The sequence below is a fragment of the Panthera pardus genome, unplaced genomic scaffold (genome assembly GCF_024362965.1).
Source record: "Panthera pardus isolate Hobbes unplaced genomic scaffold, ASM2436296v1 HiC_scaffold_7, whole genome shotgun sequence".
Taxonomy (NCBI): domain Eukaryota; kingdom Metazoa; phylum Chordata; class Mammalia; order Carnivora; family Felidae; genus Panthera; species Panthera pardus.
Genome location: NW_026527002.1, coordinates 27,040,314 through 27,063,280, shown reverse-complemented (window position 1 = coordinate 27,063,280; position 22,967 = coordinate 27,040,314).

Here is a 22,967-nt window from a genome sequence, read left to right as displayed (position 1 = left end):
AGATGCACTATCTGAATAAAATGAGTTACAGAAGGACAGAACAGAGAAAGAAGGAGGAATCATGAAAGTGGATTTCCCAGGACAAAGAACATAAATTTCTTTATGGAAAGAACCTACTGAGCACCCAAGATAATGGATTACATTAAGAATATTATTAGGAAGTCAGGAATAATATTAAGAGCAAATATGAAGTTCTATTTGCTCACAAAAAGGTAAATAAAAAGATATATATATAGTATTAAGAATCAGAATTGTTTCAGAATTCTCAACAGCAATGCTGGAAGGTAGATTGGTAGATTCATATACTCAATATTCTGAAGGAAAATTAGACCTAACCTAGAGTTCTATACTATTAATCAAGCAGAGACTAGAATAAAGACTTGGAGATGTTCAAAATTTCAAAAAAAACATATTTCCCACGTACTGATTCTTTTGACGAAACTGTACTATGTGCTCCACAAATATGAGGTAGCAAACCAAAAATGAGAAAAGTGTGGGACACTGGAAACAAGAGATTTAATCAAGGAGAGATGAGAAGAGAATCTCTATGATGATAATGGCAGAGAATAGCATGACTTCCTGCTATAAACATAGAGAGACCTACCCAGGATTTCAACATGTTCCTGAATGTGTGGATCCATATAGTTTAGAGCCTCATAACCATATCATCTTTTCTCCCGAAAGAGTAGATCAGCAGTCAAAACCAATGAATCCCACTTTTATTGATGACATGCAAAGATGATATTATTTGGGTAAGACAGACTAAGGAGACAATAAAGATTACACTGAAGCCGGCTTCTCTCTTCACTCTCTTCTTAGCAAAAGACTTCAGATTCCTGCAGACTACAATTCAGAAAAATAAAACACAAATTTACCCTAATAAGAGAAATTATCCTCTATATGGCCTATGTTCATGTATGCCTAAACTACCCCTGAAAAATATATAAGAAGCTCATAACAATGATTGCCTCTGGGAGGGAGAAATGGTGGCTGAAGGAACAGTGTATAAGAGAATTACTTTTCGTTCATCACTGTTACTTTAGGATTTTGCACAAAAAGTGTGAATGATCTAGATACAAGGTAAAATTAAAATGACGGCAAGAAAATGACTCCTTCCTTCTGAGCCTTCAGTCTTGTTAAATGTCTCTTTGAGGTGTTTAGAAGCTCAACAGTTCCACATAAGATTCCACAGAAACAGGGTGATGCTAGGCTCTAGGAGAGGAATGGAATGGAGCTACATAGGAGTTAAGTTTTATATACTATTGAAATTAATTGGTATTAATCAAAACTAGGTACTTATAAGTTAAAATGTTAATTGTATTCTTCAGGGCAAGCATCAACAATATAATTCCAAAATATAGTAAAAGATAAGGGGATTGAAATAGAACACTAGAAAATATCTATTTAACAGTATCAACAACAAAAATCAAGTTGATAATAGAGGAACAGGAATTAGAAAAAGATATGATAGATGGAAAACAAATGGCAAATGTCGGACATATATTCTACATGGATTACATTTAATATAAAATTACAAAATTAAGTATAATTATATTTAATATAAAAAGAGTAAGCATTTCATCTAAAGGCAGAAATTTGCAGGATAAATTTTAAAGAATGATCCAAACATATGCTGTCTACAAAGTCTCACACACACACACACACACACACACACACACACACACACACAAATATATATGACATATATAGGTAAAATATAAAAGGATTGAAACAGATATACCAGAAGAATAGTAACCAAACCATACTGTACTGCTAAGCAAATATCAGAAAAAATATATTTTAAGACAAAAATTTTTACTAGAGACAAATAGATGTTATAATAATAAAATGGTCATTCCATCAAGAATATATAATAATTATAAACATATATGCACCTGAGCACCATGTGAGTAAACTGTCTTGAACATCCTACCCAAGTGAGTACCCAAGAGGACTGCAGCCTCCCCCAACACTATGTAAAACAAAATTGTCCAGTAAACTGAAAGAATTGTGAAAAATAATAACTGGCTCTTGTTATTTTAAGTTACTAAAAAACAAAACAAAACAAAACAACAAAAACAAAAACAACATATATGCACCTAACAACAGAAGCTCAAAATACATGAAGCAAAATTGGGCACAACTGAAAGAAGCCATAGACAGTTTTACAATAACATTGGGGTACTTTAATAGCCTCCTTTAATAGCCGAACAACTAGACAGAAAATGAACAAGAAAATAGAAGATTTGAACAACAATCAACCACTAGAATTAACAGACATCTATAGAATGTTCCACCCAACAGCATCAGAACTTACATTCTTTCCAAGTTCACATGGAACATTATCCAGGATAGACCATATGCTAGTCCATAAAATGGATTACAATAAATTTAGAAGGATATAAACAATATAAAGCATGCTCTCAGGCAACAATGGAATGAAATTTGAAATCATTAACAGCATAATTTTTGAACTCACAAATATGTGGTAATCAAACGATATATTCCTAAATAACTCATGGATCAAAGAAGAAATCATAAGGAGGATTAGAAACACATTGAGATGAATTAAAATGAAAAAACAATATAACAATACTTGATTTTCCTGAGGTACTCTTAAAAAGCAGAAGAATTCGACAAAGACATCTAAATAACTAAATACAAAAATTGAGGGAAATTTTAAGTCTGGGGACAGCTCAGGAAGAGCAATGGCACACTGAAACGCTGTGTGAACCTGTACCACTTTTCTGAGTATTTTACATACATAAACTTATTGAGTTCTCACTATTACCACATGAATTAGATACTATGTTATCCCAGTTTACAGAAAAGGAAATGAGGGCACTGAGTGATAAAGATTTTCCAGCATAAATTAGAGCCATAATCAGAATCCAAGGAATTTGTGTCAACCATATTAAGTTTTAAATTTAGTTTGGAAATATTTTATCCATAAATATTTTCAAACTCCATGTAGGCCATGATGCTTTTCAAGATTCTTGCAATATATGGTAAGGAAGAAAATACTGATAGAAAGCAATCTCCACTTTTGCTAAGTATATGTGTCCTAGAATTCAGTGAATAAATCCTTAGGTTAATAACTATGGGAATATAACATTAATATTAATGTAAAACTCAAAAGGGCAAGGATTATTGGTGAGGAGATTTTAACAGATGATTAATAAAATTTTGGGAAATGGAAGGATTAATATGATTTAAACTTAGATTTTCTCCTTTGCAAATGTCCCTCAAGGAAGAAGTCAATAAGAATTTAGCTGCTTTTCCTCTAAAACCTTAGTAAGGCTCCGGAATTGGAAGTACTTTAAAACAGACGCATATAGTGGACCTGAAAATTGGGAGGTTATTTGAAAATTTGTCTAATGAGTAGATATACCCACCTCCAAATTTCCCAAACCCAAACAAACAACAGTGTGACTCTCCTTTTGCTGTTCCAGCAGAAGCACGGCATTGGACTTCTTAGTAGCACTATGGAAATCAAAAGAAAATGAACAATTGCTTCAAAATTCTGAAGACACCTTTCAATCTAAAATTGAGATTTTCATTTAGTAATTTTTTTGTACAGCTTTGTACAAACTTTTTTTTTGCCTAGACTCTACTATTACACTAAAACTCCAATAATATTGTAAAATTTTAATATAGTAAACAGGAGGCAAAGTTTTTGAAACATTTTTTTTTGCAAAAATTCACTCAACTGTTTTATAATTAAGTACTATGAAACATTTGAAAATATCTCAATTCTACCTTTGCACTCAATTGATCGTTTGGCTAGATATGTAAAGTTATGCTTTGGAGTCTAAAAAATTAGACTTTATATCAGACCAAAATAGTCACTATCTTATCTGGTCCTCGGTCTGTACATTCTTGCATGTCAGTTGTGATTCAGTGTCCCCTTACTTGGTGTTACTCTGCTTACTCTGCTCCCATAAAATACCTCCTTCCAGGAATTCCTGTTAATTAAGGTTAAACATTTAAAGGAAGAAAATAGCAACAATAGGTAACAATCCTGACAGATTTCCTCTTAAAAGATCTAGCTGAAATTTAAGCAATAAAATTATCATGACTTATTTGCATTATAAAGCAGATATTGGTGATGACAACACTATTTCATATAATTACTATAAAAAGTAACCTGGAATCTAAAAATTTCCTTGAAGATTTTTATATTTGTCACTAATAATATGTAAGTTCTCAAAAAATATATCAATAATTTAAAATAATGGTTTTTATGAAATTTGAAAATTTCATATTAAATGTACATTTATTTATTTATTTATTTATTTATTTATTTATTTTTAATGTTTATTTTTGAGAGAGAAACAGAGTGTGGGCAGGGAAGGGGCAGAGAGATTAGGGACACACAGAATCTGAAGCAGTCTCCAGGCTCTGAGCTGTCAACACAGAGCCTCATGTGGGGCTCAAACTCATGAACCATGAGATCAGGACCTGAGCAGAAGTCGGATGCTTAACTGATTAAGCCACCCAGACACCCCTTAAATGTACTTTTAAATGTAAAAATAGTTATGATTTAGTGTAATTTAAAACTGTCTTGTTCCTCTTGTATATATTCTTTTAGTCAGTGATATAGCCAATCAAATTTTATTGAATTCTTACTAAATACAGTTATTGTCCCCACAGAACTGCAATTGATAGTTGAAAATATATTAATATAATATCCCAATCAAATTTTGGTGGAAGAAACCATAATGTGAATTAAGTCAGTCATGTCCAATTTACAAACTGTAAACTATTTGTTACCCCGGGTTTTAAGAACTTGTGTTAAGTGTTGTTTGGATGAGAAGACTTTATTTAAATAGAAGTTTCTTTATTTTTTTTAACTTGAGAGAGAGAGCACACGAATGGGGTAGAGAGAGCACATGAATGGGGTAGGGGGGAGAGTGAAAGAGAGAGAGAGGGAGAGAGAGAGAGAGAGAGGGAGAGAGAGAGAGGGGGAGAGAGAGAGAGAGGGAGAGAGAGAGAGAGAGAGAGAGAGAGAGAGAGAGAGAATCTTAAGCAGGCTCCATGCTTAGTGCAGAGCCTAACACATTGCTTGATCTCATGATCCTGAAATCATGACTTGAGCCAAAATCAAGACTCGGATGCTCAACGACTGAGCCACTGAGGCACCCCTAGAAATTTCTATTTTTAAAAAACAAAGTTTTGATCACTGTGCTCTATTTAGATAGTCCCTCTTAAACCCACCTCCATTTCCCCATATGCATTGGTGAAGAAAAGACGAACTCCTTGTAGTAGTTTTGGGAAACATCTAAGAAAGAATCGGTAACACTATATTTTACAGGAGATGCTTCTTGTCTAACAAGTATTTATAGAATATGAAATCTGGGAAAATTATCACCCAGTTTTCCTCTTCTAGAGGCATGTTCTAAATGATAGGAATCTGTATATCCATGAGGTTTGCTGACATTTTTTATTTGATCCAGAATCTGTATTCTTTCTCAAAGAAAGCATAATAAGCAGCACAATATATTTTGTGCTACTTACTTAACATCTAAGTTAAGGTGGATGTTTTAAGATTATTTTCAGAGAGAAGGTGTATAGTTCAAATTATTTGGCTGTATTTCACAGTATTATTACAAAATTGTCAAACAATGGCTGGGCTCCAGTATAGTTCTCAGTTCCTGTGTTCCATTGGGACACTGGTCTTAAATCCAATGTTTCCTCTTATTCCAAACATAAAAACAAACAAACAAGCAAACAAATAAGCAAGTGGATAAGTAAATGAAATATTTTAAAAGCCAGCTCTTTTCTCCCTCATCCATATTAATTCTCTTCTAGCTAAAAATACTTCCTAGAAGTGATTTTTATGTTTCTTAGAAACTCTCTATGCAGATATCCACACTAGTACAGAGAAAACTATTCCTTCTAGATCTCATACATTTTCCATTTGAAGTATTATTTATTTTCGTATGTCACTCTGAGTTTATCCATTCTCCTAGATATGTACTCTTCCGGTGCATTTGAGCATCATAGGAAAATAAATCTTACTCTTGATAATGGTAGCCTGGTCATTGAGTCACAGAAAGCTATTATTCCTACAATTTTTCAATAGTGAGTAGATTCTATAGGGGTAGAATTTTAAGATGTAAGTACACTGTTTTTCTATACTCAAATTACATCCCTCTTACCATAGAAATTGAGCAGTGAAGGGGCGCCTGGGTGGCGCAGTCGGTTAAGCGTCCGACTTCAGCCAGGTCACGATCTTGCGGTCCGTGAGTCCGTGAGTTCGAGCCCCGCGTCAGGCTCTGGGCTGATGGTTCGGAGCCTGGAGCCTGTTTCCAATTCTGTGTCTCCCTCTCTCTCTGCCCCTCCCCCGCTCATGCTGTGTCTCTCTCTGTCCCAAAAATAAATAAAAAACGTTGAAAAAAAAAAAAAAAAAAAGAAATTGAGCAGTGAAGTGTGCTGCTGACTTTTCAGAATACATGTACATATAGTCCATTAAGTTATTATATATATAACTTTGGTCAAAAAAGCATACTGTGAAATGTTGCCTTTGTTTAAACTCCCACTATTTCACTATACAGCTTTAAGATTCAACTTCTTTATTGCCCTCTGGTGGTGGGCTCTGTGAACTGCCTATTTAGAGGTCCGATAACCTTATTCAAGTAACTAAGTAGGTATTCAATTCCTCAGGTACAAGCTAAAGAGTAGATATTGGGAAACATTCAAATTTATTGAAACTGACTAAGGAGGTCAATGACTTGATTGTTAGTTTAAAAATGTGAAATATTGATTCTCCTTTTGTCAAATAATATTGCATGAAGAGAATATGAATACTTGTTTGCTTTGGAATAAAAAACAATAATTAAAGATTTTCTTTATTTGGACCATGCCTTCTGTGAAAATACAGAGTTCAGTTAAGAGTTGGACTTTCCAAAAGATTCTTTTAAAAATAAAACTCCACAAGTAAGTAATTTCAAATTATAATTTAAATATATCTTAAATTTAAATATTTATATCTATATTGATTTAAATGTGGTACACTACATAGTTTCAGGTGATTCCATCCTTCATATCTTCTCCCCCTTTCAACAAATAGGATACATACTGAGTGCCTAATACGAGTTAAGGAACTCTGTATGAAATTGTGATGTTGGTAAAGCTTAGCAGAAAGGATTGCAGCCTGTGTGTTGATGAATTTTCCCTAGGAGTGTAGAAGATGGTAGGTGGGGAAGGGTCAGACATGTCTCTGTGCTCCCCAAATTTTCTCTGTCAACTATCAACCTCTTGTATTAGAAATAACTTCCCTTGTTAGAAAGGGTTTTGAGACGGTAAATGTTTTCTATTAAAATGTAAGTATTTTCAGGAGTACCTGAGTGGCTCAGTTGGTTAAGCTTCTGGTTCTTGATCTCAGGGTCATGAGTTCAAGCCCTGCATTGGGCTCTGTGCTGGGTGTGAAGCCTACTTAAAAAAAAAGTATTTTCAAAGTCTGTAAAATATAGGGTATTATGTAGTTTCCTTAGTATAGCCGATTTTCAAGAGAACAGACTGGGGACTGTATCTATGGATGTGTACGTGCATGTGTGTGTCTACTGAGGATACAAAAGACACCTTGGACAAGAAATAGTACTGGTATATGACAAGGAAAAGAACATAAAAGACAAATTTCATCTACTTAAGTTACCCCCTGGCTGGGGAAAGTCTTACTTTTCCACCATCCTTTGCTAATATATTTAGTAAATGCCCAGGGTCCTTAGCTACCTCTGTAAGTTTTACAAGCCTGTCAATATCCCATGTACAGGGGATGTGGCCTCGAAATTTTGCCCATATAGTTTTTCTTTCCCTCAGAGTTTTCCTCTGAGCTATGTAGTGGGGTAGGTTTTTGGTGAAAATCTGTGCTCATTTGTTAAATAGAAACTACTTTTATAGTTTAAATAAATAAATGGTATTTTGAGCCAATTGCAGAGTACCTCTGGCTTCCTCATAACAGATACTTTAGGACAAGTAGGTCATTTATATTCCCTTAAATCAGAGTACAAAGTTATTGAGCAATTCTAGTTCAAACCTTGTAGTCACAAAATGTGGAAAGAGATATCCTGCATTCTGTCATCATCTGCTTATTCTCTTACACAGACACCAAAAACTCTTTCACTGAAGTCGAAAGAAGAATAATACTCGAACAAAGTCTGTGTTTAAAGTCTGTGTCTTGTTTTTATTTTTCCCAGGCATAAAGTAGGTAACTGTTCGATGTTCTCATGATAAATATTAAAAATCTAAAAGATGTTTTATTTACTAAAGGTCATAAAATTCCAACTTTTCTTTTGGTAGAGAGATTTATGATGAAAAGTTTGGAAACTTCTGTTCTATATTAATTTTCCTGATTTGAGACTGCAGAGAACAGCATTTAGATGGAAAAAGTTGCCAAGAGGACCATAAGTAAAGGCATTTATGCGTTCTTTCTTATAATTTCATTTATTAGTTTTCAACATCTAACTTTGAAAAGCTGCCTGAGGCTACGCAGCATGTACAACAGGGATCACAGCTGTGCTGCCCCCACCCTCTCCCTGCAGATGGGAACAGAGTGTGCCTAGCAGTACCGGCACAGGCCCGCATTTCTCTGTCCACCCTTGGTACTTCTCAGGACAGGGGCTTTTCTCCATCAGCTTCATCCTGCTCCACTTGACTCCTTTTCCCTCCAGTTTTACAGAAATATAATTCACATTTAACACTGAGTAAGTTTAAGGTGTGCAGTGTGATGATTTGATACATGCATGTACTGAAAAATGATTACCACAAATAAAGTTAGTTAACAAATCCATCACCTCACATAATTACATTGTGTGTGCATGTGTGTGTGTGTGTGTGTGTGTGTGTGTGTGTGTGTGTGTGTGTGTGTATGGTGAGAACATTTAAGATCTCTCTTAGCAACTTTCAATTGTACAATATTGTTAATTAGAGTCACCATGCTGTACATTAAATCCCCGGAACTGGGGCGCCTGGGTGGCTTAGTTGTTGAGTGTCTGACTTTGGTTCAGGTCATGATCTCACGGCTCGTGGGTTCGAGCCCCGCATCAAGTCTGTGCTGACAGCTCAGAGCCTGGAGCCTGCTTTGGATTCTGTGTCTCCTCTCTCTGCCCATCCCTCACTCATGCTGTCTCTCTCTCTGTCTTTCAAAAGTATATGAATGTTTAAAAATTTTTTTAAATTAATAAATCCCATAACATATTCTTCTTATAACTAGACGTTTGTACCTTTTGACGAATATCTCATCTCCTCCACCCCTAGCCTCTGGCAACCACTATTCCATTCCTTGAGTTAGAGTAAGTGAAATTCCACATATAAGTGAGTCATACAGTATTTGTCTTTCTCTGTCTGACTTATTTCACTTAGCATAATGCCCTTAAGCTTCATGTATGTTGTCACAAATGGCAGGATTTCCTTTTTTTATGACTGAATAATGTTCATATATATGATATATGTATATATCTCACATCTTCTTCATTCATTCATCCATTAATGAACACTATTAATTATAGAAACTCTGTCAATTGCTACAGGTGACTAAGATGACAACACACAAAATCTGGGTGCTGTTACAATGGAGAAAACTTCCCAATGGTAGCAGTAGATCCTGGCTATAGATAGGCTACACCCCACAGGCAGAAAGGCTGGCCGTATTTTGGGAGTAGCTGGTTTGAATATGAGTCAAACAAATCAAATAATTGGTTGATATGTCACTAGGACAAAGTCTATCATCTCTTTTAGGCATCTTACCATAGATGTGAAGTGAGAATAAATGGAAAAGAAGGCATCTAAAGCAAAAGGTTATCATGAAACCAGTTCTTTTTATTCTATAGAAGGGAGAATATACAATCTCACCTCAGAACCTGAAATCAGACAATGACATGTAACAGCTTGCGTAGGATATAATTGTAGCAGGAAAAATACAAGCAGAAAGCACAGGAGAAACAAGTGCCATTTGTATGGGAATAAATAGCTTGAAATATCTCAACAGCCTCCTAAAAACAAGCTTGGGTTTCAATATAGTATAATAATTAATATTCAGTCTTAAGAAAAAAATAAAACTGTACCTTTGCTTTCTTTTAGAAAGTGCTGGAAAGGCAACTATATTTGACAAATTTTCATAAATAAAGAAATTTAGCACACTTAAATATTTTATCTACTAATTAAAAAAATCTTTCCTACAGAATATCATTTTCTGATGAAATAGGGGGAAAAGAAGGTGCTAGGGGGTGAAGAAGTATGGGGTAGTATAAAATTTCCTCTCCTCCTTTTTTACCTGAAAATATTTTTCCAAGCCTAAAGAAGTAGTAAAATTCTGCATCTGAGATTGAATAAAAGTTTTAATAGACACATCTTATATATATGCAATTTGATTTCCACAGTTATTTCAATGTGCTGACTGGGCTGCTTGCTTTAAAGGGAGACTCCTCTAAACAAAGCCCTTGAAGAAACTAACAATGTGTGAACCAACTTGTTTATTCTGTGTGTCACTTGGCTGCAACAGTAGACTAAATTGCTCTTTTAACCCCATTGTTTGTACCCCTTGTAGTATCTGGAATCATTCCTGAAACTAGAGAAGGGGGCTCAGGAAGCTGAAAGAGACAAAATATCTAACTATTGTTTCTTTGCAGAATTACAAAGGTCAGGTAGCAGGTTCATTTCTGATGGTTTTAAAGAGAAAAGCTAAGGGGTTCCTGGGTGGCTCGGTCACTTCAGTGTCCGACTTCATTCAGTTCAGGTCATGATTTTTTGGTCCATGTGTTCAAGCCCCTCATGGGGCTCTGTGCTGGCTGACAGCTCAGAACCTGGAGCCTGCTTCAGATTCTGTGTCTCCCTCTTTCTCTTTGCCCCTCACTCTCTGTCTCTGAAAAATGAATAAACGTTAAAAAAATCTTTTTAAAAGGATGAACTATGGCGTCTAGTCCACTTTGGAATTCATATCCCTGTTCTTGTGTGTTTTCAATGCTAGTCCACCTTGAGTGGATCACGAGAGATGATTTCTCAGCATTAGCCAGTGGTTTTCTAATTCTGATCTTAGTTTGTCCTAGTGATGTAACATTGATGAGGGATTTTGAAATTTTTAAATTCTTCAAAAGGTCTTGATTTTGTAATGATACCAAACTGTGGAAAATAAAAGGAGGATTGGTGAAGTTTTGATAAATTATAATAGTCCTAATTGATTTTCATAAGAAAAAATAGGGAATGGATTATTTAGGAATCTGAATGAATACTGTATATCTCACCTATTCCTATTAAAACTATAGGTTAGTTGAGATAAAAAATTTTAGGTATAAATTTTGGTAATAAAATTCGTTATGACTCTTTGCTTAATCATGAATTTAAGTGGTGACCGGTTCACCAGTTTGCAGTCAATAAGGTTGACCAATGGGATAATTCACTTTGTAGTCTGGGACATCCAGCCCTATCTTCATTCTCTTGTTTATGCTCTATCTCATGTATTTTAGTAGTAATAGTAGTAGTAGTAGTGGACAGTTGTTATTAGATAGAATCGAGTTGTTTCTATAATTTTTTATAGTCAAACATATACTAAGTAATACAGATTTTGAAAGCACTCGTGTTTAGGATGGGGAGACCAAAAGTGAATTCAGTGTTTATAATACTAGTAGCTGCCCTTCAAGGAGCCTGTGGTTTATTTGGGAAGAAGTGACATATGCAATAATCTGAGGTATTGAATAAATAAATAAGTCTAAGGGCAGAGGTTCCTGAGAGTGAGTTGAGTATGGAGGAAGCAAGCTAAAATAACCCATTTCAAATCCTGGCATTATAATGATTTGCAGGTCTCCTCACACCTTTTCCTGACAGCATAGACAAAGCAAACAAGACTGGAGAATATACTACAATGGCCAAAATAGATTTAATGTCATTTTAGCTGATTATTTTTAGGCTTTGAGTATATGATAATTCAAATCTACCTAAATAATAGGTTTACTTTAACACTGAAAATTCAAAAAAGAAACTGCTGCAAAAGTATACACAATAGTAACAACTAGTTTTTGGAAGAATATAAATTTTTTTTTTTGCCATATACTAATATTACATAACCTGCCCCAGACCTGGGAATAGCCTTTACTCTGACTGGTTATCAGCCTTTGTTGTCTTCTAGCTAAGACTGAAACCTTTTTTAAAAAATTATTTTTGTAGATTTTATCACCAAAGACCTCAGAGCAATCTGAGTGGCAGAGTTCTGGACTTGGACAGGTAAGGCAGAATTATGATTAGAATTCTTGGTCAGGGAAGAAGGCTCCTGATTTAAGAATAGTTTTCTTCCTCTTGAAAGCTCACGAGAACACATTTAATCCATCTACATTTATGAAAAATTTAGTACAGAGAATTTCAAACATCTACATAAGTAGGAAGAAACAAATGGAAACCCTCACCATTAATCTCATCAAATATCAATTGCTGGCTATTTTCTCTATGCCTCCCCTTACTACCACCATCATAATTCCCAGCAATTTTGAAGCAAATTCTAGATTTTCTTTTCTCAGCAAAAATTTTAATATATCTATTTCTAAAATGTAATAACTGCCCCTTTCAAACCCAAGTATAAAGTCATCATCACATACCCCCCAATTAACAATAATTCCTTAATATTAACAAATAACCGGTCAGTTCACATTTCCTTGATTGTCCTATAAATATATATATTTTTTAATTTTAATGACCATTATTTCTTTTATTAATGATCCAGACACAATTTTTCTTTCTTTTTTCTTTAATTATTTTAGTTTTTACAATTTCTTTTAAGTTATAAGTTTAAGAGAACTCCATTTGTTCATATTTTCTTGAATTTATTTATCTGCCATTGAATCAAAAGCATTCATCCTTCATGGTTCTCAACTGTCTGCATTGTGTCCATTGTATACCCTTCATGCCTATACATTTATCATGTTCTTTGACCCATGTGTTTACTGTCAATTGGTAGATAGATTGGTTGAAAAAAATTCAGGTTTGATTTTTTGGTAGGTCTACTTCATAGGTGATGTTCATTAATTCCAAAATGAATTATAAAGTGTCTGCTTGTCTTATTGTGATGTGCAACCATCAATTATTAATGCCTAGACCCATTAATTTATTATGGGTACCAAGTGGTGATGTTCTGCTAATTATGTTATTATTTTTTAATTAATATATTTATTTTGGGGGGAGACGGGGGGAGAGAGAGAGAGAGAGAACATGCAGGGGAGAAATGGAGAGAGGGAGAGAGAGAGGGAGAGGGAAAGAGAGAGAGAGAACAAGCAGGGGAGAAATGGAGAGAGGGAGAGAGAGAGGGAGAGGGAGAACCACAAGCAGGGCCTGCATATTCAGTGAGGAGCCTGATGCGGGGCTCGATCTCTTGAACCAGGAAATCATGACCTGAAAGGAAACCAAGACTTGGACCCCTCACTGACTGAGTCAATCAGGTGCCCCTTTACTAATTATATTATTATTATTCATTTTTAGCTGGAATATTCATTTCATCAACTATTTGGTTGCCCTGAGTCACAGTTTAATTTGAAAAGGCAGAATAAATGTTTCTTTTATTTTATTTACCAATTTTGCCAAAAAAACAAAAGAAAAAAAAAAAAAGACTCCAGAGTATATTTCAAAGATGATCAGTTAGGTATTTTATTTCCTTGTTGTTGTTTTCATTGATGCTATTGTAATTATCAGTGCACAGATTGTGCCCGACCATATTCAGATTGGCTCCTGAGTCATTTTGACACATCCCAGTAGTCTTTGATAGTCTTCCCTACTCTCTAGTATGACAAGATGTAATAGGAACAACTTGTTCTCCTGTGCTGGTTCTGAAATCAGCCATTTCTCCAAGGAGACGTTATCCATTGTATTTATTCAAAGTTGTGTTCCTTCTAGTTTAATCTTCATTCAAGAAATGATTTTTTAAACATATTATTTAATGAATTCTTTCACTTTTTCAAATCTTCCTATTTTCCAAATGCTTCATTTCATCTTGTAATTGTCTTTTTATGTTTTTTTTTAAATAAATAGTTTCTATCACTTTTTAAATTTCTTTTACTTTTTAAAAAACACTAGGCAACACATTTTGTTTTGTGGGTCTTTCTGTCAGCCTCTCAGGGTCTGCTGAGACTTTCTTATCTTTATTTTCCTTTTTATTTCCTACTAACTTTCTGTGGGATTTTACTGGAATATTTTTCTTTTCCTCATTTTAAAATGAAATAAATTTCCATTTAAGGAGAGAAACATAGGTAAGAATATATTTTCTAGCTTCACAATTCCAGTGCTCACTGTCTTCTGTTATTTTCATGACATGATTCAAAAAAATTCTAAAATTTTCCTCCTCAGGCCTCCAACTTTGATTTTTCAGGTTCTCTTCTTTTCTGCCCTGTTGAGCCTGGGGATTTGTTCTAGAAGGGTGGTTGGTTTGATGTGTGTCAAGGTTTCACGGGCTCCAGAACACATCTGTAGCCTCAGAATATCTCAAAGTTCTTGCACACATTTGCAGATTGGAGGCTGCAAGGTCTACTGCTAGTTTCTGCTGCTGTTCTCTGTGAGTTTGTGATGGCAATCATAGGAATCTCTGGCTCTTCTAAATATAAAATCAGCTTTCTCTTCCTTCAACTTCTTTCCACATACTTTTAGATACCACATGTGGGTCTTTTTGCTCTTGTGGATTTGTCCCTACCTGGTTGTAAGTTGCAGTTCACGTGGGCACCTTATCATAGATGTTGTCTGTGAGTTTTGGGGCTTGCTTTACCAGATGCTTTTTCTTTTCTTGTTAGTGTGTGTCTTTAGGGAAGGGGTAGGATATTCAGAGATAAAAACCTTCTCTGTAGCTGCTGTCATTTCCCCAGAGTCCTCTGCCATTCGTATTTAAAACAAAATTATAGGAGTCATTATCCTGATCATAATTATATTGTATCTGTCTCCTTTTCCAGGCTTCATGTTCCACATAGACCCCCCCTCCCCCCACTGTAGTATACTGAGTGATTGGATAATGTTGAAGTTTGGGGCCCTCTTTCTGTACCGCCCTCCTCCTAAACATGGCAATCTTAAACTCTACACTGTTTTCTTCACTGTTAAGGAATTTAGAAAATAAAGAGAAGCACAGGTTTACTGGCTGAAAGTGGATTAATGTATTATTTTTCTTAGGTAAAATGTTATAAGACTCTCTAGGCTGAAATTTCCTTGAATCATATTGCAAAGATGAGTGCCCACTTAAAGCACACTAAGACCTGAATCCAAGGAGTAAAACATTTTTAGAGCCTTCAAATTTGCCAACTTTGTGCAATTCTGCATTACTTCTTAAGGTAACTGAAAAAAATAATTTTGTGATAAAGTAAAAGTTGATTTTATGAAATAATATTATTTTTAAAGGGTATATGTATATATATACATACACACATGCTCAGTGGGTCTTTGAACAACATAGGTTTGAACTGTGGAGGTCCACTTTTTCACTGATTTTTTTCAATATGGTACAATACTATAAATATATTTTCTCTTATGATTTTCTTAACATTTTCTTTTCTCTAGCTTACTTTATTGTAAGAATACAGTATATTATATATATATATATACATATATATGTATATATATAACATACAAAATATATGTTGACTCTTTATGCTATTGGTAAGACATCTGCTCAATACTAGACTATTATTGGTTAAGTTTTTTGGAGTCAAAAGTTATAAATGGATTTTAAACTGTGCAGGGGGTTGACATTCCTAATCTCACATTGTTCAAGAGTCAGCTGGATATATCATTACATATATGTATCTGGGGGTGGGGAGAGGAAAAGTGTTAAGGCTCTATCAGTTGTTATCTCTTTTTCTAGAATATGGAAACATTTGAAGAGAAATGTAGTATAAAATAAGATGATAATCTAATAGTGAATGTAGGTGTAGCTATTGCTATGCAGTGAACCAATCCTAAAATGCTTATGGTTTAAACAGCAATCATTTCCTCACAATTATGCATTAGCAATGTGGGCTGGATCCCTTGGTTGGATCTATGTTGCTTTCATCTGAGGTCACTCATAAAGTTGACATCATCTGGTTACTTGACTGAGATGGTTGCTTTCACATGTCTGATCACTGGTGCTGGCTGTTGGCTTGGGCAGGTGTCTCCATTACGCTGGCCAGCCTTCTTCACATGGCAGGTTTCCATAAGGAGAATCTTGATGCACAAGTACTTTCCAGCTCTTGATATGCTACTGGTCAAAAGCAAGTCACACGAGCAAGCCCAGGTCAGTGTGGGAAGGAACTACACAGGGTAAGGAAATAGTGAGACGTGATGCATTGGGGCCAATAGTCTAACAACCTACTACAATAATTATATAAAGGAAACCATTCTGAAGGCAGATGATAAAAAAAAAATACATGTAAGTGGGAGAGTGGTGTAGGTGGGAGTAAGAGGCAATGATCAAAGCTTGCCAAAGCCTGAGGAAGCTTCTGGTATGTTTGTAAAATCCACTGAGATTAAAGTAGTTCTATAACTATTTTCTGACACCAGAATAAAGGTCACAATAGCACATCAGGGAGGCCCATCACTCTTTTTTCTCTTCAATTTTCATGCTCTTTGACTCTGCTCATTTTTAGAATAAATTATGACTTACTCTTCATAAATTTGTTACCTTATTTTTCTCAAAGAAATGTTGATCTCACTTTTATCTGCTATCCCACAGAAATGCAATAGAAAAAAATTTCCTATGTAAAATATTTCACAAAGTGTAATATTATGTACCCAGTACAATTAACAGGTATTAAGAATCACATCTCATCATAGCTTAAATAATATCATTCCTCCCCTAAAACTTAAGATAAGATTCTCACTGATTCCTAATGGGTTATTTTCTTCAATAACAAGAGCTGACTTAGGCCATTTCTTCCTAGTGCATAGAGGTCCATGTTTGACTGCTCTTTGATCCTCATTCACATTATCTTTGGTGAACCTGATGATCACACCCCCTGGCTCAGGCCACCAGTATTGCTCCTGATGAAAGTTAACAGTGTTGGCCACATTAAGTCTTACACAGCAAATTGCTGACTTCTGGGGTTTCCTATCAGCTTTACCAGATATTCCACAGCAATTTTTGGACAAGGAAGGCTATAAGCAAGAAAGGTAAACAAGTGTTAAAGCGTTTTAGCATCTAACTGAAATTTTTTTATCTACCATAATCTTATGGAATAAGTATAAAAGTTACTTATAGCTTAGGTAGTGAGAACTTGGGAAAATTTTGGAAGCATCTATATTCATCAGTTATTTCAGGAGTTGGATATTCCCTGGTAACTCAGGATCCTTTTTACCTGGAACAGGGAGCTCTTTCTGTGTTGAAGTGGTTTTACCTTTTTCCAAGGCATTTTTAGTTTTCTCTATTAGAAATTATCAAACTTACACATATTAAGCCATTTAGTCAAGGAAGAGTTAGAGGAGTCATGAGAAAATACTGTTTTGTAAAGCACAAAAGACAGCGATAATATTCCCTAATTGCATTTGCCTCTCACCACCACCTCCTTTGTGAAATGCATCAGCATCTGACTGGTCTCTGTGCCCCACTAATTGGACAGAGCTGCACTGGCATTCTTAGAAAGCACTGATGGTCACTTAGGAAACTGTAGGTAGAGCTTGTGTAGCCAAAGTGCTCAGGAAAGAAACAAATAGTCTTAATAAAATATGCTTACTGTTTTTCTTAGTTAACATTTATTCTCTGTAAGAGATTGGTATCTGGTTTGACAGGGAGTAGTCTAACTCTGTATTTGCCCAAATAATAAAATCAAGGTTAACATATCTTAGCTTTTCATCCTACTGGAATTAATGTATACAATTTAAAGTTATTTTTTTTAATTGCTACTGGTTAGAATGCCTGAAGCCTATTAACTGAGCTAGTTAAGGTACAGTGTTAATAGGGATATTTTTCTCTTTTTCTACCACAGGATTGTGAAGTGTGCCCCATTTTCCACAATAGAGTCAAATGAAAAAGTGTAAATCTGTCACCACTAAGCCATGAGACAGGTACAAATGTTTCTCTCCAGAGTTAACATTGATGAGAATCTTTGTGGAAAAGAATCTCTTCTTTTTGTAGAAATATAATAAGATAGAAATTGTATTCTCAATTCCACTACTACGAGAATAATTTCACAGTCAATACCAATGTTTTTATTGATCTTTTAATAACATATGCAGTGTTTACATTAAAAGAAGTTTAAAAAAAAAGTAGGAGGCTTTCAATGCAATCTATCAAGGAGCATTTTCTAATGGCAGGATTCAGTCCCAACTTTAATACATGAAGTTAATACATGCTTATGAGATCAGAGAATCAGCTACAACAAACATTATCATAAGATGTTAAGTTTTTACATGTGCCCCTGCAGGAATGGGGGAGGGACAGAGAATCCCAAGCAGGCTCTGCATGGTCAGCACAAAGCCCATTGCCAGGTGACCTCCAGATCATGACTTGAGCAGAAATCAAGACTGGGTGGCTTAACTGACTGAGCCACCCAGGCCCCACTCCCTGGCACCTTTCTTTCTGATTGCCACTTCTTTTTTCAGAAAAATTTCATGCACTTAGAATAATTAATAGCATCATCCTTGGCTTCTTGATAATATCAAAATGATGTTGCTTGAGGAAGGAGCTCATCCTCTTTGGGGAAAGTTCAGTCTAAGAAATAAAACATCATTAACACTAGATCTGCATCTGATGGTGGTATGATGCAGATTAGTATCCACTTTGTCTTTTGACTCTCCAGGCTGCATGGGAAGAATGGTATGGTGTGGTTTAGGAAAGCAGTAGCTCAAGAAGATTCCATTTTGTTGCTGTGTTACTCAGGGATTTTATTTGAGCACAATTTTGTATTTTGTTCTGTAAAATTATCATAGTCATTCTTTTGCTAATTAGTAAACAATTAAATGCTATCCTTCATTTATTTTCCCCTTCTGATCAGGAGCCTCCTCTCCATTCTCAGCCTTGATCTGAGTTCCAGTGAAGCAGCATGGAGTAGCTAGATTTCTGACTTCTGAAGTGCAATGCGGGTTCCAACTCTGTCTTCATCACTTATAATTTAGCCTCTCTGATATATTCATTCTAGAACTGGCAATGATGGTCAGTTTGATTCCTGTTTTTCCAGCAACCTTTGCACTTGAAAAGTGTATCACAGCATCTTATGTAGAATGGCATGGATGGAAAAGAAGAGCAAAATAAATCTTTTAGGAAGGTCTAAAATGCAAATCACATGGAGGTAACTGCTTGAGATAAAACTAACCCCACCTAGGGCACCTGGGTAGCTCAGTCGGTTGAAAGTCCGGCTTTGGCTCAGGTCATGATCTCATAGCTCGTGGGTTCAAGCCCCAGGTCGGGCTCTGTGCCGACAGCTCAGAGCCTGGAGCCTGCTTCAGATTCTGTGTCTCCCTCCCTCTCTGCTCCTCCCCCACTCATGCTCTGTCTCTCTCTCCCTCAAAAATAAATAAACATTAAAAAATTAAAAAAAAAAACTAGCCCCACCTGAATATTGTCAGTCAAGACAGGGAAGCAAACAAATATATTGTTCACTAAATGTATTATTTTCTGGAAATGTAGAATATACAAGAAAGCCTCACTGCAAATGAAATGCATTTGTTTTACTAAAAGATGTTTAAAAGTAGTATTGAATACTTACTTTTTAAGACTTATGTGTTTCCAGAGTACTATCTACAGTCAGTTTTATGACATTACATAGAGGAGGAGACTGAGTCTCCAAGATCATAAGGGATGGATTCCAGAGCCTTTGCAGGGCCCATTACACTCCATGACCTCCCTTTGCTTGTGCTGTTTATCCAACTAGGTGCTTGGAATACCAGAATGAATAAATCTCTCTTTCAAAAGGCTTTTAACATACATTAGGTAATAAACAACACCTACAAGTAGAACAGAGTACTTTATTTAAAGCATAAACAGAGCAAATGTTCATCTAGTATCATTTAAATCATCTTTAAATTACCTTTTAAATCAACATGCTTATACTTTGGTGTATTTTCTTATTTTTTCCTAGTTCTCTTTACATGTGCCTCTTTTCTTTTTTCTTTTCCCATCTGAAATGTTTATGGTCTCAAAAGTAATTACTGCTTGAAGAAAGTTTTCATGGATACTAAATGCTACCTAATGGAAGCCATAAGCATAGAGTCTGCTAGCATTTAGAGTGGTATAATACATATGCCAGCTTGAATCAAGTGGGAGAAAAGGTTAATCATTCTTTTAAATTGGTAGTGTTGCTGGAGGTGGATTAATATGCTTTTTGAATCCCTTATGTGCTGTAAAGCTCCTTGATCACAGTCACTATGACCATGTTTTAGGTTTTGAATTAAAGGTGTCTCCTGTGATCAGCTGGGCCAACTCCCTTAATCTCTCTGGCCATATTAGGTGATAGTTTTCTCGTTTCAATACATGATCTATGTTATAAGGAGTGTTGACTATACCAAACTCTAAAGTGGGAACCCAGAAAATGAAAGAATCTTTCTACTGATGCTTAATCATAATTCTTTTCATTGTGAATATAGTCCTTTCCCTATGTAATGCGGGAACATTATGAAAAGTAGAATGTTCTCTTGTGCCTTTGGAACCTGGAGTGCTCTCGACCTGTCAGCTCACTGGCAGAGCAGGCTTTGTCCAGACACCAAAGAACAAAATGTGAAATTGGCACCAGCCAGCCTCTCCGTTGCACAGGATATTCCTGTTTAAATTTGACGACCAGAACATTTTACAATTTGAAATTATTGTCATCTGGTTTTCTTTAGTTTCTTTGGGAATGAAAGCTTTGAGAAGCTTGTTAAAAAATCTGGACTTCTGATGGTGAGGCTTAACTAGATCCATCGAGTCATCAATCAACAAACATTGACCAAAGCTTACCACTCCCCCAGGTGCTGTCCAAAGGACCCAGACACATCTCAGATAGTGGCCCTGCCCCTTCATTTCTATTAATAGTATTTTTTCTAAATGTAATCAGAGCTCAGGTGAAGACAAGGCATTGATTTGAGTCTGCAGTAAACAAAGCTGCCTAGGCTGATCCCTTCAGTTCCCAGAATTACTTTGTCCAAAGTATAATTTTCCCAGTGCCACGAAACCAAGTTCTGTCATCCATCTATCCACTTGACATTTTATCATGATAGTCTTTGCCTCTTTGACCTCTAGTGAGGAAACTAGCATAAGACACTGGAATATGCCTGGTTCTATAGGTTAAGTGCAGATAATGATATGAATACAATTGAAGATGAAGCCCAAAGTGGAAAAGGCAGCTGTAAATAGATTAAGTAAAAAAGAGGGTATTTGAAAAATAAAGTAGTAAAGATTGAACCTGATGCAATAGAAATGAAGAGCTTCTGGAAGTTTTCCAAGAGGTGAGGGGTTGATTTTTTTAAGAACATTCTCAGCAATTTTATACCAGAAAAAATTATAAGGGTAGTGACTGTATACATGAGATCCAGTGAAAACACTAACTTTAGGCCACTGAGCATGTTTTGAGCATATGCTGTAGAAATTAAATTAGAAAAGAAAGGATAATCTGAAGTCATTTTAAATGAAAGATTCACAAAATATTGGAGCTGGAAGGTATCTTTATTGGATTAGCCAACATTTTTGAGCAGCTACTATGTGGCAAGCACTGTTTTTATGGTCCAGAAGCAAAAGACAAAATAAAGACCAGAAGAATCAAAAGACAATATGAGGGATACATAAACAACTCATTACAAATCTAATGGAGATACGCTATTAAATAAATCATAAGAATGTAACTTTGCAAAAATAGAATTGGAACCAAATAACCCTGCTTGAGGATATGGAAGAAGGTATCAACAATGAGGAAATCCTTGAATTGGGCTTTGAATGTTTGGGAATTACCCAAGTGGAGAAAGGGTCAAGGACATAAGGCAGAAGGAACATCCTGGATGTGAGAACAAGCATAGCATGTTTAAGGGATTGCAAAAGAGATTTTTTTTTTTTTAATTAGAGTGTAGAGTGCAAGTTGTTAAAGGGTCAAAAATAAAGTGCAAAAGGTAGGTTGGAATAAAAGTATAAAGTGGTCTAGCATTTCCTGTGAAGAAGGATAGGTGTTTTCCTACAAAATGGGTTACTTTTGTGTAAGGCTTAACAAACACTAAATCAGAGTTGTACTAAACACATGGCTTACCGGTGAAAATTTCTGTATTTTGTTTTCCAGGTTAGACACTGTTACAATTCTTTAACGTTTCTTTTTCCTAAGTAAGTCCATCTGGTGAGAATGTGTGATCCATTTTATTTTGGAAAGTTTTGCCTTAACTTTTTTCTACTTAAAACACAAATTCTAATCATGAAGTTTGTATCCTTGAAGTACCTGTTCATATTCTTTCTTTGACATAATGAGGCTAATCAAGATGTCTTCTCTAATTTTGAGAACCAGAATGATTGGTTCCTCATGTTGGTCATTTCAATAGATGGACCAATTTTAGACTCATTGCATAAGAATCATCTGAATAACTTGTTAAATTTAATCCTCATAGATTCTGATTCAGCAGGAATGAGGAGATATCCAGGAATATGTATATTAAATGGGATACTCCAGTATCTACATCTAGTATGCAGCTACATGTAGGAACCATAGTTTATGTTCTGCCAGGAACATGGAGGTATCATGGATACCATAAATGGAGATTAGGAAAAGATGCCTGGTAATTCAGATCCTATATGTGCCTAACTTTTGGAATTTAAAAAAAGTTTGGAGTTCGAGTTGAAGTTTTTTTTTTCATTCATTCATTCAATGAATCACTTATTCACCTACCTATTTAACAACTATTTCTTGAAGTCTAATATGTTCCAGATATGGTACTAAATTGTGGTGGCACAAAAATGAATAAGACATTATTCCTGCCATTAGAGGTAATATCAGATATAAGTGACGGGCAAGAAGAGAATAATAATCGAGTATGTTAAATGCTACATAGAGAGAGAAGCAGTAGGAATTTGTAGTAAACATAAAAACATA